The 17,190-nt window shown below is 43.6% G+C and overlaps 1 protein-coding gene across 10 annotated transcripts in view; it reads right to left on the bottom strand.

Annotated features, from left to right (window-relative positions):
- CALN1 (calneuron 1) overlaps nt 1-17,190 on the bottom strand; it is a 529,066-nt gene that overhangs the window by 19,324 nt on the left and 492,552 nt on the right. The window lies entirely within an intron of this gene.

Here is a 17,190-nt window from a genome sequence, read left to right as displayed (position 1 = left end):
TGGGTAGGAGGTGAGCGGGTTTTCTACCATGTTCAGCTCCATGCATACTTGTGAACTTGGAGGGACTTATGGGAATACAGTGAGTGCAACATAGCCTCTTCAATTGAGAGTCCTGGAGGAAAAAATGCCACCTGCTAGTTTGGCTTCCTACTCATCCAGCTATCTGCTGTCCCCTCTGCACACCCTGTGCACCTCACGTCCTTTGGAGTTGTGTCATACTTCAGACAATGCACATGTCTCTAAAGATGATATATCTCCCAAGGAGCCAGCCATTCCCATCTTGCTTTATTTTTTAAAAGATATTTTATTAATTTATTCATGTAAGACACAAAGAGAGAGAGAGAGAGAGAGAGGCAGAGACATAGGCAGAGGGAGAAGCAAGCTCCCCGCAGAGAGCTCGATGTGGGACTCGATCCCAGGACTGGGATCACGCCCTGGGCCAAAAGGCAGACGCTCAACTGCTGAGCCACCCAGGTGCTCCCCCATATTGCTTTAAATATGTATCTTGTTTGGGGCTCCTGGGTGGCTCAGTCGATTGAGCATCTGACTCTCGGTTTCCGCTCAGGTCGTGATCTCAGGGTCATGAGATCAAGCCCTGCATTGGGCTTCCTGCTTAGCACAGAGTCTGCTTCTCTCTCTCACTCTGCTCCCCCCCTCCACTCTCTCTCTAAAATAAATAGATAAATCTTTAAAGAAAATATGTACCTTGTTCTAACAAGATAAAATGCAAGTTCAATGCCATGTTTATGAGGAAGAGAAGCTAAAGGGCAGGTGTAGCATCCCCAGGTATGTTCCTCTTGTCCTAGGAAGAGGACTATACTCTCCCACTCCATTTCTATCAAATTTGGTCATATCACTTTCTTTGCCAATGAATGTGAGTAGAAGTCACATATACCACATCCAATGAAAAGCTTTAAGGGGGATCCCTGGGCGGCGCAGCGGTTTGGCGCCTGCCTTTGGCCCAGGGCGTGATCCTGGAGACCCGGGATCGAGTCCCACGTCGGGCTCCCGGTGCATGGAGCCTGCTTCTCCCTCTGCCTGTGTCTCTGCCTCTCTCTCTCTCTCTCTCTCTCTCCTTCTGTGACTATCATAAATAAATTTAAAATAAAATAAAATAAAATAAAAGCTTTAAGGGCGACTAGGCGATTCCAGCATGTGCTTTTTCCCCTCTGCTGTGACGACAGCATGCCTCACATGGGGGCTGTTCCTTCTGTCTGGGCCCCAGAGTAAGGATAAAGTGGAGAAGATCTGCAGATACCTGATAAAGGATAAGTAATGTGAATAAGAAATGCCATCTGTTATCAGCCATTAGAGATTTTGGGCTTGTTTCCTAACTTGGTTTAAGTCAATAGCACAAAAATTAATACACAGAAGTGAGGCTACCAAAACAAACATTCTAAAATCTGATGGTCCAGGACCAAGTGGTGAGAAATGAGAAAAATGTTATCAGAGGCTGGAAAGATAAAAACCCATGAATGCTATGCAGAAGCACAACATTTGGTAAGTTATTGCCTCTGATGACTAAAAGGACAGGTACATATTGAATGAGCTTGTGGCTTTAGGTAGTAAGTTTGGGGAACAGCATGGTTTCAACTGGTTGTATCTGACAGGGTGCCACAAGAAAGAGGTGAGTTCAGAGTGAAAGAAATAACACGAAGAAAGACAAATATTATATGATTTCACTTATATATGGAATCTAAAAACAAGCAACCAAACAAACAAAACCCTGAACTCAAAGATTGCTGGTTGCCAGATTTGGGCGGGGGGTGGATGGTGGGTGAAATGACTGAAGAGGGTCAAAAGGTAGACACTTTCAGTTATAAAATAAATAAGTTCTGGGGATCTAACATACAGCATGGTGACTACAGTTAATAACACTGTATTGCATATTTGAAACTAAGACAGTAGGTCCTAAAGGTTCTCATTAGAAGGCAAAAAGTGTGTAATTATGTGTGAGGATGGATGTTAATTAACATTTTTGTGATGGTCATTTTGCAATATATACAATCATTCTTATACGTATAAAGCTAATGTAATGTTATATGTAAATTATCTGGCAATTTTTTAAAAAGAGAAAAAAAAGCGAGATGAGTTCAGGAAAGAATTTGTTGGTTTGCAAGCCAAGAATAGAGACAACTCAAAAATTCCTGGTCTTACAGAATGGAAAGAAGCAATTGTTTCTCATTTTCAACTAGAAAGAGATAAAACCCAGAAATGCTATAAATAACAAAACAAATCTAAGCGTTGCTTATTAAAACCTCTGAATATGTTAAGTGACTCTCCAAGGAAGCTGGTTATTAAGTTTAGAGAGAGTTATGTCTCAAAATAATTGTGGATGTGGCTATTAGCAACAGACAATTGAAATCAAATAGATTTTAAAAATGACTAAGTTTTTGAGAGAGCTGTACTGGGCAAGAGCCAACAGCCTAGAATTAAAAGACTCGGTGACTATTCAAAACTTAAAATGATCTTTGGGCTTCCAACCTTTTATGGCCACAAGCCATTAGGAGAATAAGCTACACAGGCCCCAAGCAAGGCATATTTTCCAGAACCCTCATCAGATGAGTACTGGGCAACTAGTGCAAAGGATGGATCTCCGAGATGGTGAAGCTGGGAGCCATGCTTGAAATCATGTATGGACTCAAGAGCAGTTTCAGGAAGCAAAACTTAGGGTCTGATCAAGGAAGATTCCTCACCCCGAAGTCTGTTTAACAAGATTTCAGAATTGCGCCAAGCCTTTGACGGTGATGTGTCTTCATTTTTTGTCTTTCTGGATGGGATTTTTTCGGGTGGTTAGCCTGAATCTGTTCCCTTCTTATATGTTGAGTGTGTGTATTGTGATGGGGGTGGGGAACAAGAAGGGGAGAGTAGGGGGATTCGTTTTTTCAGTTTATATGTCTCCAGTTCAGGAGGAGCCATACCCACATTTTTTTAAAGATTAGTTTATTTAAGATTGACACACACACACACACACACACACACATATAGCATGACTGGGGTGGAGGGGCAGAAGGAGAAACAGACTCCATGCTGAGCAGGGAGCCCCACATGGGGCTCGATCCCAGGACCCTGAGATCATGACCTGAGCTGAAGGCAGAGGCTTAACCGACTGAGCCACCCAGGTACCCCAAGCCACACCCAGATTTAATGTATATCATGAGATTCTAGATCTGGAGTCTATATGTTATAATTGGATGGGGCTTGTGAGTATTTCCCTTGTGGATGGAGGAGTATATTTTGTGCCTGAAGGAAGGAAAATGAAAATCTGTGAGCAAGAGTGTGGGCTGTAATAGGTTTTATTATTTCCAATTATTTCTTTCCCCTCCCTGTGAGAAGATTCTATTTTCCTGCCCCCTGACGTTAGGCTTCGGCCAATTAAATGCCAGTGAAAGTCATATATGAAAGTGATGGATGTCCAAAGAGAAGTCTCAAAGCCATCTTGTCTCCTACCATTTCTTTCTCCCTTCTGTTACAAGAACACCTACACCAAATAGGGGCTACTCCTTTATTCTGGCTCCTAGAATGAATACAATGTGGAGCTAACTCACAAAGGGCATGTGATTTGAGAGAAATAAACCCTTATGTTGGTCATAAAGACTTTGGGATTTTGGCAGTGTAACTTGGCCAAGAATGAATACAGATAATATTTTAAATTAGTCTGGTCACAGTGAAAGAAAGTTCTAGACATCTTTCTTCCTCTCTCTTTGTAAGCAATCCTTACCTGCTTTAAATATGCCTTTATTCTAACAGATGAAATGGTGATACTAAAGTTTGCTGGAAATCTAAATGACTCAAGTTCAAAGCCATTTATGTAAGTAAGAACAACTGAAGTGGAGGTATGAAGTGGCTTTGTTTTCTGCCTGATAGTTTACTGACTATACAGTGAATTATGACACGTACTTAGGGTTGACCTATGGTCTAATCGCTCCTTAGATCTGATAGAGGAACATGTGGTTGTTAGCCAGGGTGCTGGGAGAAGGCTGGCAAAATGCATGGTGAGGGTGATAGATGTCACAGATGAGAAAATTTGGTCACCCACTCAGTGTGCCATGATCAAAGGTAAAAAGTGACAAAATCAAAGAGACTGAGAAAATGAGTAAGCATTTTCCTGGAAGACCAGCTGAAGGGCTGGAAGACCTGAAAAAACCGTAACCAGCTGAAAATTCACTGAAAATCAGAAATTAGGTTAAAAAAATCAGCCAGAGTATGACAAAGTGAAGGCAAAATGCAGGTTCCAGAAATCTCTATTTCTCTTCTATTCAGCCATCTGGGTCATCTTTTAATGACAGGATACTAATAGTTAAGCAAAATTAATTATGTAGGATTCCAAGTTTTCTATATTGTGAGAATAAATCTCTTTTACAAGTTTGAAAGACATCACTATGCTAAAAAGTATTCCTTCCATGATTATCAGTCCCATAACTTTTTAATTTTTCTCGAGTCAGTTTTGGAATTATGTTTTTTTTTCCAGAAAACCAGCCAAAAAATTAGCATGTAACTATACACACTAGTACCACAGTTTTAATTTTCCCTCAGTACTTCTTATATCTCATTCTGTATTTATAATCCTACTTGTTTTTCTTTCTTCTAGGTTTGCTTTTTGTTGTTTTATTCTGTTTGTGGTGGATCATGGTTAAAGAATGCAGCCTGTACATCTGTTAGTTTCTAGGAACATAAGGAGTTTTCCATCATGATATCTCTGCAGGGTCAATAACACAAACATATTTATCTTCATTAATTATATTACATAGCCTTACAATTATAATCTGTTCTCTCCTATAACCTTATTCTCTGGGGACTGCTTGATTTGTCAAAGACCATGAGTAACACATTAAAGTCTATGAAGAGAACTATATCCTACAATCCTAATATTTCTTAAATGAGGCTAGTCCTTAGTGCACAAAAGATTGATTTCCTAACCCAATAAATAGTCATTGAGGCTGACTCCATGCCAGACACTGATGGAGATGCAAAGGTGAGCAAGACCTGAATCTTGCTCTCCAAGGACAAGCCTATAAGTGATTTAATTCAACGTGTTATGAGCCATGACAAGTAGGAGCACAGGATGGCCTGGGAACCCCTGGGAAAGGCAGCAGGTTCTAGGGGGCTTCCTGTAGGACAGGCATGCAACCTGAGACCTAGAGGGAGAAGATTTGCCAGGTGAGTGGGAATGGGAGGAGGGCAAGGGGAAGGGAAGGGGGAAGGACATGATGGCCACAATTCATGGCTCTACCAAGACCTAGGGTGTGAAAGCTGACATGTTCCATGAATGGCCATAGATTGAGTTCTTATGAGGACTGGGAACAGTAGAAGATGGTGGGAGATGAGGAGAGATCTGTGGGAAGGATGATAATCAGTAAATTCTGTGACATGAAGTACATTCACATTGTTGTGTAACCGTCACCATCAACCATCTCCAGAACTTTTTTCATCTTCCTAAACTGAAACTCCACATCCATTCAACACTATGTCCCCATCCCTTTCTCTGCTCCCCTAACTCCTGGCAACCACCATTCTACTTTCTGAAGATAGTCTAATATGAATCTGATACCTCATATAAGTGGAATCATACAGTGTTTATCCTTTTGTGATTGGCTAATTTCACTTTGGTTCGACTGTGTTGCTTCCACCTTGTGGCTACTGTGAATAATGCTGCTACAAACATCAGAGTGCAAATATCTGATCTTGTCCTTGCTCTGTTTTCTTGGGTAGATACCATCCAGAACTGGAATTGATGAGTTATACAGTAATTCTAGGTTAAGTTTTTTGAGTAATGGAGCTTTGTTTTATCTTTTGGGCAGAATGGTGTACCCCTAAAGGAGTTTTACTGGAGAAATTATTTCATTGAGTTTCAGCTTGAGAAAGATTATCCTCGGTATACAAGGGGCAAGATGATGAGATAGGACTCCATTGAAGCGATAGGTTTAGAAACCTACAGTTCTAGGTCCAGGAGGAAACCACTCCTGAGGTGCCACATCAGCAAATAAGAATTTAGATAAATTTTGTGTCCTTGTAAATGTTCTTCTTGAGAATCAGTGCAATGTGTCCAGTCAGTCAATTTCCCAACACCAAGCTAATGCTGGGCCTTGTCACCCCAAACAAGGCTGACTGTGTGTCCCCAGGCAATCAGATATTTTCTGTTTTTCTCTTTCTTGCTCTTTATGCGTGATCCTAAAAAACCTTCCTGTCTCCCACCCCATTTTGCAGTTCTCTGAATGCAAACTGTCTGCTTCATAAAGTGTGAAAGTTTTCTTTCATCACCTAAATTGTCGTCTTCAATCATTTTTTACCACTGGGCTATGGTGACTGAGAGAATGAAGAACCATGCAAGAGAGCCATGTTAAGACTGTGATTGGCAAGCCTTAATGATTCATTGTGTGTGGAGCATGAAGGAGAATGAGCCAATCAGGATGACGCCCTCTGTTTTATGTTCAGCTGGATGGGAACAGAGAGAGAACAGGACTAGACAGAAAGGAGACCAGGTGAATTCTGGATGCGTGCCCTGGAGGCCCCTGAGGGACAGCCCAACAGAAAAGCCCAGGAGGATATCTAGATATGGGCTAATGATATAGCTTTGGAAGTCATTTGCATACAGATGATAATAAAAGTCATCAGAAAGGATGCCAACACCAAGGGAGAGGGTATGGAGTTTGAAAAGGCATTGGGCGGACATCAGGATAAACAGGTTATAGCCTCCGTTACAGAATGGGCAGTGTGAATACTGTGATTTATAGTAAATGTATACTTTTCATCTTCCATTTATTGTTCCTGGTTTCTGGCTCACAGCTCCCAAAACCCTTGGAATTTCCGAAGTGATAAGAGCAATGGGAGCATCTTTTGTTACAATATTTGGTCTCTTGGCCTCAGTTCCTGCAATTGCTTTCCAGCCATACATGGGTATTTTGTTATTCACAAGTCCCTTTCAACCCCAGCTGAGTTTGTTAGTGAGGTGACTTTTGGAAATTCCTAAGATGGAAAGCTGGTTGCCAGGGGAACCAATCATGTATACAGGGTCCTAACTTTTAGTTCCATCCCCTGATTTCCAGGGAGGAGAAAGGGGTTGGAGGTTGACTCATTCAGCAATGGCCAACGTTTTAATCAATTGTGCCTTCATGGTTATGAAGCCCCCATAAAAACCCAAAAGGAGGGGATTTAGAGAGCTTGTAGCTTAGTGAACCAGGACACTTCCATGTGTCACTGTGCCGGGCCCCAAACTCCATGAGGACAGAGCTCCTTTGTTTGGGACCTCATCCCCTGTATATCTTTATCTGGCCATTGATCTGTGCCCTTTAATATCCTTTGCAGTAGGGATCCCTAGGTGGCGCAGTGGTTTGGCGCCTGCCTTTGGCCTAGGGCGCGATCCTGGAGACCCAGGATCGAATCCCACATCGGGCTCCCGGTGCATGGAGCCTGTTTCTCCCTCTGCCTGTGTCTCTGCCTCTCTCTCTCTCTCTCTGTTGACTATCATAAATAAATAAAAATTAAAAAAAAATATCCTTTGCAGTAAACCAGTAATCTGTGGGTAAACTGGTTTCCGGAGTTCTGTAAGCCACTCTAGCAAATTAATGGAACCCAAAAAGGATGTCCCGGGAATCTTTGACTTATAGGCAGCCAGTCAGAAGTACAGGTAACAAACTGGACTTGCAGTTGGCAGCTGAAGTGGGGGGCAGTCTTGTGGGATTGAATCCTCAATTTCTAGAATCTGATATTGTCACCAGGTAGATAAGGTTGGAATGGAGTTGGATTGCAGGACACTCAGCTAGTTAGTGTTGGAGAATTGCTTGGTAGTGTGGGGAAAAACCCACACATGGGAGTCAGGTATAGGATTGTACTATACCTTTTATCAATATACACAACCAGTCATTAAAAAAATATTCAAGTGCCGAAAAAAAAAAAAAAAGACCAGTAAACACCCCTGCCCCACAGACTCTTAAATAGGGAACAAATGGGTGGTTGCCAAAGGGGAGGCAGGTGGGGAGATGGGTGAAATAGGTGATGGGGATTAAAGAGTACATTTATCATGATGAGCACCAAGTACTGTATAGAATTGTTGAATTGCTATATTGTCCACCTGGACCTAATACGATGCATGTTAAAAATAAATACAAATTTAAAAACAAAAACCTAGAAGCCCTAAGTTTCAAGATATATCAAATTACTTTTCAGATCACCCATGCTATCAAATGATATTAAATTTCTCAGGCATATATAGTCCAAAATAATTTTCTAAAAATTTAAGTGACTTCTATTTGGAAAAAAAAAATCTGTTTTTACATCAATATGGCTATGCTTGTTTTCTTTTTGAATGGATTTTCTGCTAAATTCTCGTCTCCTTTTTGGTTCTTAAACTTTCTGTGTTGTATTAAATACATGTCTCTTTATTTTTATTTTATTATTAAATTTTTTTAGACGGGGGGAGGGGCAGAGGGAGTAGCTGAGAGAGAATCTTAGGCAGACTCCATGCTGAGTGTAGAGCCCAATGTGGGGCTCCATCCCAGGACCCTAGGATCATGTCCTGAGCCGAAATCAAGAGGTGGATACTTTAACTGACTGAGCCACCCAGGTGCCCCCAGTACATGTCTCTTTTAAAAAGTATGTGTCTTATAAAGAGAATCGAGTTGGATTTTTAAAAAAATCTAACTTCAGATTCTTTGCCTTCCCATGGTGGAGGCTAATTACATTTTTCTATTTCAAAAAAATTTTTGGCTGTACTCTTCTTATTTCATCCTCTGCTTTCTAGACTTCAGCTTTACCTATAGTTTCCTTGCTTTTTGTCTTTTGCAAAAAATAAAAAATAAAACCCCTAACCTACAGTTATCCTAGTTTTGATTATACTGGGGGATATCTTTCCATTTATCAAGTGCATTACTTAAGCTATAATTTCTTATATTATCAAATTGAAGAAATTAAATTGCATTTTCTCATCTTCCCTTGTACATGATAAGAAAGTTTATAATACCTTTATTTCTAACCTCTTATCCAACACTTTACAGTCTTGGTTAAGTTTAATTGGAGATTTATTATGACACATTTCCTACCATGTGCATTTTCTAGAATAGTGTTTGGTTTCTACATTTAATTTTACAACAGAATTTATAACAGCTACTGCCATTTCATTGTATTTGATTTCAATACTCATTTATTATTTTTTTTCATTTATTTTTCTATGACGGTCCCAACCCTGAGTACCTGATTTTCAGCCAAATATCTACTAAGAGGACTTTTAAAAATAGTTTGATAATGAAGCATTTGTGAACACCACATTTTCTGAGTTCTTATAATCTGATAATACGTTGTTCCCACCATCTCCTATGACAGAAAACTTAGCTTAGTATGAAATTCTAGAATCACACAAATCTTCCCCTGCAAGCTCTGTTGAAACGCCTCTGTATCTTCTATTGGTTAGTATGGGGTTAGCAAAGAGATCAGATGGTGGCCTAAGTTTTTACTTGGATGATCATTTCTTTTTTCTTCCTGGACACCAGCAGGAATAGTGCATTATCCACTGAATTTTAAAAACGTTTTCCATGCTGTGTTGTTATATGTTTTTGGAGTGATCTCGGCTGGAGTTTTGCGAGGGGGTTTTTAATGTTTATACCAATGCCATTTTCTGCCTCCTGCTGTCTTGGGACAACCACTTTGATTATTGTCTTGCTCCTGTTCCATCGAATAGGTCCTTTCCTCTGGAACACACATTATTCTAAAAATCTCTACCATCGTTTACATATTTTCCAACTTTTCCCTGATCATTTTCATCTCTTTGCTTTGTATTTCACATCATTGATATTTTTCCTCACTGATAATTCAGCTCCTACTCTCTCCAGTGAAGGTTTTATTTCTGCAGTGTTGTTGATTCCTTCTGTCATTCTGTCCATTCCCTTTGTCCCCAGATTGTTATTGTTGCTTTTTTAAAAAATTGATCCAAAATCTCTTGCATTGCTTTTAAAGATTAACATATTAAAGAATATCAAACAGAGTCTCCTACAATTCTTCCCTGATGCACTTTTCAGAGGCACCTCCTCCTCTGTATCTTTTTCCTTAGGCAAGCTACATTGTCATTAATCTGATGTTACAGTTGCTGCTGTTTTTGTGCATCTATACTTGAATGAGAAAATGCAGGACTTGCAGAAGAAGAGACTAGGTGGGCTATCTTGGTCACTCACTGCCCGGTTGGTCGCGGGATTTTTGCTTAGCGTCAGGAGCTGTGGGTACCCCGAGCTCCATCCCCGATTCCTGGGGCCATAGCTCGGGTGCCACTTTGTGGGTGCAAATTCTCTCTTGCTCAGGAAGCATGGTTCTCTCAAGGTGGGAAGATTGTTGCACATCCTCCTATAGTCTAACACTGAGGTTCTAAAGTGTGTTACCTGGACCAGCAGTGCTAGCAGCGCCTGGAAACTGTTGGAAACGCAATTTCTCCAGCCCTCCCCACTGCCCGCCGGGCCTACTGAGTCAGAGATTCTGGGGGGTGGGACCTAGCAACCTACATCCAACAGGCCTCCAAGGGATTCTCCTGCTCACTCAAGTCTGTACAAAGATACCTGGAATTCTAGTAGGGAAGGGAGACCGGGGCATGCTGCCCCCACGTGGCTGGCTACCGCGGTGAGGAAACCTGCCAGGCCCTCCCGCTCTGCGCTCCGCGTCATTGGACGCTGGGAATTGTCGTCTCTAAACAGGTGCACAAACAGAAGAGTTGGTGGGACCGGCTGGTGCCTCGGGCTTCCGGGGGCTCTTTATCACTGCTCTTCCCACGGGCCTTCTGTGGCTACTCCTGGGCCTCTGCCACTAGATGCCCAGCGCTCTGAAGGCGTGCACCTGCCTTACGCAGGGTCTACCGTCAGTCCAACCACAGAGCCTGGCCCCAGCCCGATGCAAGACAGGTGTTTGCTGAATGAAGAAACGTGAAGCCTCCATTCACTCCAAGCATTGTCTTCCTCGCTTGCCTTCCCTGCCCACTCAATGTCCCTAAACCCCAAATCCTACAGCAGACCAGGATAAGCCCCTGTGCAATGGGACCTCCCAAGTTCAGATTCTCTGCCATTTCAAGGTGGAGGAGCAGAGTAATTGAATGTATTTTCCTGCTGTGAGAAGAACCTCAGGGGCGCCTGAGTCTTCAGTGAAGTCCTGAATTCTTGATGAGATGAAATACTCAGCTGGAGGAAGGACGGGCCCTCCGCCCTCTGCGGGGCGTGCTGTGAGGAGCCTGCGAGCCTGGAGGCCCCAGCTTCCCTGATCAGACTTTAGGTGGATCCAAACTCACTCATCACAGAAGGTATGAAATTAATTTGAGGACAGAGAGAGAAGCATGGAGAGAAGGATGGGCTGAATAATCTCTGGAACACTGCCTACTTCTATTCTTTTCTCCATCCATCTGCAAAAGGCATCATGCTACCAAGAGAGAGCTGCCCAAGTCTGTGGGTTAGAGCTTCTCAGTCCTGGGGAGCAATTGTTTACAGTTTGCCACGGCAGCCCCCCCCCTCCCCCCCACCGTCATCTGGAATATCTGAACAGGATCTCGGGCAGCCAGAGTTCTACAAGCATCATTGAATGCTCTCATCCATTTATTGTAGTGCAGCATAAATACACAACCATTGTCTAAGTGTGTCCCGAAGATCAATGTGGCAGGGCTGCTCAAGGTCATTAGATCTGCAGCATTTTCTGCCCATGGTCTCTCTTTCATGCCTGGCCCCATACCATGGACATGCAGCTTCCCATCTAATAAGCAGACCTCCCCCTAGATGGGTCTGTCTCCCATCAGTCTGTCAATGGTGTCCGGATGTGAAGTGCAGGAGACCCCTTGTCACCAGGGGGACTTCCAGAGTCCTTTCTGGCTCTAAGATTTTCCCACATGGAGGAAGAAGGGAAACTGGGATGTCTCCCCACCACGAGCAAAGGGGTGGACACATCTGGATCCTGGACAAGATGAGCAGGCCAGGCAAAGGAATGGGAGGTTGGTGGAGGTCCCTGAAAGCAAGAGCAGGTGTCAGGCCATGATGGATCCATCTCACTCATGTGGTTTCTCCACCTTTGATGTGGGGACATGAGGACAGAGAGAAGGATATACTGGGTTCTGTGGTCCTACAAGGAATCTATTCAGGTTGGCACGGGGATTGGGTTGTAAGTCATGGCACAGCATCTGCAGACACTCCCCGGGATGCAGTGGTGACTCAGAAAAAAGATGAAGACCCATCATCACCCCAGAGCCTATTTATTGGCACATTCCAGAAGGAAGCTTCTACTAACTTCCAGACTCACGGAGCAGGCAGACGTGTGGCTCAGAATCTATGGCTGGCATGGAAAAAGCTCTGCCCTCTGGAAGAGACTCCCCATTCTGAATGGAAGCGAGGAGCTGCTTTGACCTGCCCTGGTTGGCACCCTGGCAGGTGCCCCCACCAGCCCCCGCTCCTGAGGGAGCTCAGACCCTGGGCCCAGCCTCTCCCAGCTAGTGGTTCTCCATCTGCTGCTCCTCAAAGGCCATCTCGGATGAGCAGCGCAGAAGGCACCCTAAAGGGGCCCGTCTCCCACCCAGCATGCAATGCAGCAAGATGTGTTTTGTCGCCCTCATTTGTCCCAGGCCCCCTGCGTTGGGAGGTCAGTCACCCTCCAAAGCAGTCAGAGTATCTCCAGCTTCGTATTTCTTCTCGAGCACGGCCCTGAACACAGACCAGCACAGCAGTGCGTGCTCACATGAACTGGCCTCCCAGCCCTGGAGGAAACGCTGGTCCCTGTGCATGTACTGACACGGTGTGGCCAGGGTCCGTGGCCACAGACTCCACGTGGCTTCTGTCTCGTCACAGAACCCAGGCCCACAGTGGATGTGTTTCACTGCTGTATGGGTCAAAAAGGGTTGCATTTTAATTGGCTGTGCCTTTCTGGATAAAAAATCTGTAAATATAGAGAACTTGCTTAGGACCTGTGCCCAATAATGGGTCCTCTGGTTGCAGATCTGAGACATGACATCCAATAAGACCAGACTGTTTGGATGTCACATGCCTAGTTTCCAGTTTGATGGTCTGGTAGCAGGTAGGAGGAGAGGGCAGATGTAGGGCAGGACTCCTCTCTGCCAGGCACATGGAGCTCCAGCCTCACTGGAGCCTCAGAGGGGTTACTGCCCTGAGGAAGTGCAGGCTACCTCATGCCCACTTCACAGATGAAGATGTTGGAGCTCAGAGAGGTTAAATAATGTAGCCGAAGATAAGAAGCAAGGGAATGGAATTTGTGATTTCAGATTTAGCACATGCCTTCTGCTTCCCTCTGCCAGGGCCACACCCTCTGCTGCTTTAATCTGAACTTGGATTTGGGGTGTGCACCTTGTTCTCCCCAGTGTGGCAGTTAAAACGTGCTGGCCAGGTTCCCCTGTGACAGGGGACAGCCATGGGTCGACCTCAGACTCTGACTGTGGCTGGGATATTTATTTTCTCTGTATGCTTTTTTTGACTTATTCAACAAATATATGTTGAGAACCTGCTAAGTGGTAGGCATTATTCTAGGTGCTGGGGATACATCAGGGAAGGGGACAGAGAAAATCCCGTCCTCATGGAGCTTAGAATATAGTTGGGACAGACCTAAAGTGTGGAAACAAAGAAGAGAACAGAAGGTCAGATGGTGAGGTATGTCATGGGCTCAGTGAAGCCAGAAGGAGGCTGGGGAGTTCTTGGTAGGGGTCGGGGTTGGGGAGTGGTGGTGGTGGTGGCGGTTCACTTTCAAATGAGGATATCAGGGGCATGTCCGTGAGATGGGGCCATTTGGGCAGAGACATAAATGGGGTGAGGGTGGGTGGTATGGCCCTTTGCGGAGCCTGCACTCCAGGCAGAGGAAATGGCTATTGCCAAGGCCCCGAGGTAGACACATGCTTGGGGACGGGGCTGGGGGTGCTGGAGGGCAGGGAGCGGGGGCACACTGTTCTGTAAGTCATATGTCACATGGTAAGAATCAGGAATATGTTTCTCCTCTTAAAATGGATATAATCACTGCACTGCAGTGCAGTCCCTGGAGTAAAATTAAAGGTATGGTGTCTGAGTATAGGTCAAAGGAGAGGACATTAACAGCTCTGTGCTCCCACTCTCAATTGCCATGGTGATTGGACCTTAGACTGAATAACAATCACTCATCTCAGTACCTTTCTACCAGCTTGATCTGTCCTACTGGAGTGAACCTGTGAGAGTTTCTCGGCCCTCCTAGACGTGGGTTTTGTGGAAGGTTAAATAACAGCCCAAAGACATCTACATCCTCATCCCAGGATTTGCAAATCTGTCCCTTTATGTGGTAAAAGGGACTTTGCAGATATGACCAAGTTAAGGACCTTGAGATGGGGAGATTATCCTGGATTCTCTGGGTGGACCCAAAATGTATTCACAAGGGTCCTTATAAGATGGAGGCCGAGGGAGGTTGGATGCAAGAGGACAAGGCAATATGATGAAGCGGTGGTGCCATTAAAGATGCAGGAAGGGCCACATGCCCGGAAGACAAGCAGCCATCAGAAGCTAGAAAAGACAAAGAAAAAGTGTCCCCCCAGGGCCTCTAGGAAGAACACAGCCCCATCGACACCTTGATTTTAGCCCAAATGAAACAAATTTCAGACTTCAGATTTCCAGAATGCTAAAACATTTATGTTTCTTTAAGCCACAAAATTTGTTGTAATTTGTTAGCACCACAATAAAAAGGTTTTTGTTTGTTTTTTGTTTGAAAAGGCAATTTACTAAAAGCCTACTCAGCTCTGGCCAGAACTCATCTCATCTTTGAGAGTTCAAACACAGGGGATGCTGTGGTTTGTCAGGCGGAGGTGCACACTACCGGACTGTCAAGTTTAGGGGCCAAAGGTCCCAATAAGGAGCCCACTCTACTCAACCCCTGGGAGGTGTCTGAAGTCTGCTATGTCTGAAAAAGAAGAAGTGGGACCATCAGAATCAAGCAGGAGGCCTAGGAAAAATATGTCCTCATAGCAACTCTTAAGAACAAAAACCACACACAATTCCCCTTTGCAAATTTAAGGGGACGTGGTGAGGCTCCGAGTGGTTTGTGTTATTAATAGGATGTAGAGTGTTAAGGTGAGCATGTAAGACAGATGTCTCTGAAGGGGAAGGCATAATGAAAAACGTGTGTGTGTGTGTGTGTGTGTGTGTGTGTGTGTGTGTCTAAGTCCTCAGTAGCAACACATTGAGAAATGTCTCATGACCTTGGTTTATATCCAGACATTGTCACATTGTAGTGGCTGTGTGACCTAGACAAAGTTTCTAAACTTCTCTGTTCCTTAGTTTTCCCCCATGAAATATAGAGTGTCATTTATATCATAGGGTCATTACGTGCATAACACTCTTTTTATTCTAAAATGCCCAGCAATTTGTACTTCATACATTTTGCTTGCCTGAGCCTCTGTTTTGTTGTGGCCCACACAAGAGCCAGTGTGACCTGGTCAGGTGTTACAGAGAAGATTCAACTGATTCAAATCCAGAATCTATTAACCACCCCTTCGTTGTCTACTGTGGCAGTTCTGGAAAATGCTATTAATCAGCTGAGACCTCTGGATCCCCATGCAAATAAACACAGAAAGGGGTTCAGAGCATTTGTGCCAGGGGCTGATGGAAGTGTCCTGTATGTAGAGACTAATAGAATTGTAATCGAGGATGGATTGTACCACTCACTAGCTGAGTGTCCATAGGCTGGTCACTTAACAGCTTGGAATAGGTTTCTTTATCCATTTAATATAGAAGAATACTACTAATAATAAAATGATAAGAATAGTAATAATGAGGTAATAATAACAATAATAGTAAGAAGCCACCTCACAGAGATTTTGGGAGTATCAAATAAAATAAGAATGTTAAATCTTTTTAATGAAAATGCAAGGTAATACAAATATAAGACATAATTTTGATATGCCTATTAATGATGTGATATCCAATTTCATCTCTGTATTTAGGTTCATGGCATCCATCTCTGCTCCAGGCTGGAAACTGAAGTCGACCAACACATAATTCTGTCTAAGAACAGTGAAATATAAGCTCCTCATGGCTATAGCATACCTGCTTTTTTTTCTCATTTACGGATTGTCATTTAGGCTTTTAGAATTCTCTTGACAGCTTCCACTGGGCATTCCGCAAAGCAATAGGGTGAAATATCATTGCATTACTTGTCTCGTTCTGGAGCGTTCCTTTTACCACATCCATGACCCCAGTCAAGTAATTCCTAGTGAAGACCTTAGGATAGAGAGGAAAGCCATTTCTGATGGGCTAGGAGTGGGGGGAGAAGAGACAGGTGGCAACTACCTGTAAATGTAGATAAGGAATGTAGAGCTGGTCAGGTGGAACAATGGGTGAGGTTTGGCTTTACTTCCATCCAGTCTGCAAGGACTGGGACCTTTCTGGATCTACGTACTGGTTGTGAAATAAGGTCCCAGAAGCCAAGGTGACCTTATGAAAACCCTCCAATTATTCCCCAGTTCTTTCATCATTAAGTCTAAGTTCTTCAACACAGCTTCTTATGAACTTTTATGATCTGGCTTTGCCATCATATCCTGCCTCATCCCACCCCTCCATCTGATTCCTCCATGAGCTGCCTATCCTGAGCACTTGGAGGCTGCTGTATCTGGAACACCATCCTCTGGCCCATGCCCTCCTCTAAACCAATTCCTTCTTCAGGTCTAAACTTCTCTAACATTCTTCTGGTAAGCCTTCTTGAGTCCCCTGGGGTTGAATGTGTTTCCCCTCACTTATGATCTATGTTATTCCATAACCAACTTGATCATCGCACCTATGAGAGTTATGAAAATTGTCTGCTGGCATTTCTGTTTTATCCAATAGACCAGAAGATCCTTGAGGATGGAGATATATCCTGTTGGTGGCTTTATTTCTACAGCACCCAACAAAAGTTGGCCCGAGCTCAGTATTGGTGGAATGGAAGAATGAACACATGCTGTCTTGAGAAATGGGTAAAAAACTCAGTGCACTGAGGAAAGTTCCCATGCACAAAAAGAAGGATGGCAAATGGGCCATGATTACATATGAAAGTTGAAAAAAGGATCAATTGAATAAAATCCAGGGATAATCATCATAATTAAAGAATGGAAAACACGGGATGCACAATGGATGAAGAAAACATGACTAGATACAGGATAAAGAATCAAAAGACCTCCCAAAATACACACAGATCAATGGAATGGAATGGAAAACCCAGAAATGGCCCTCAACCATATGG

The sequence above is a fragment of the Canis lupus genome, chromosome 6 (assembly GCF_011100685.1).
Source record: "Canis lupus familiaris isolate Mischka breed German Shepherd chromosome 6, alternate assembly UU_Cfam_GSD_1.0, whole genome shotgun sequence".
In the NCBI taxonomy this organism is placed as follows: Eukaryota; Metazoa; Chordata; class Mammalia; order Carnivora; family Canidae; genus Canis; species Canis lupus.
This window is presented reverse-complemented; position numbering and strand designations above follow the sequence as displayed.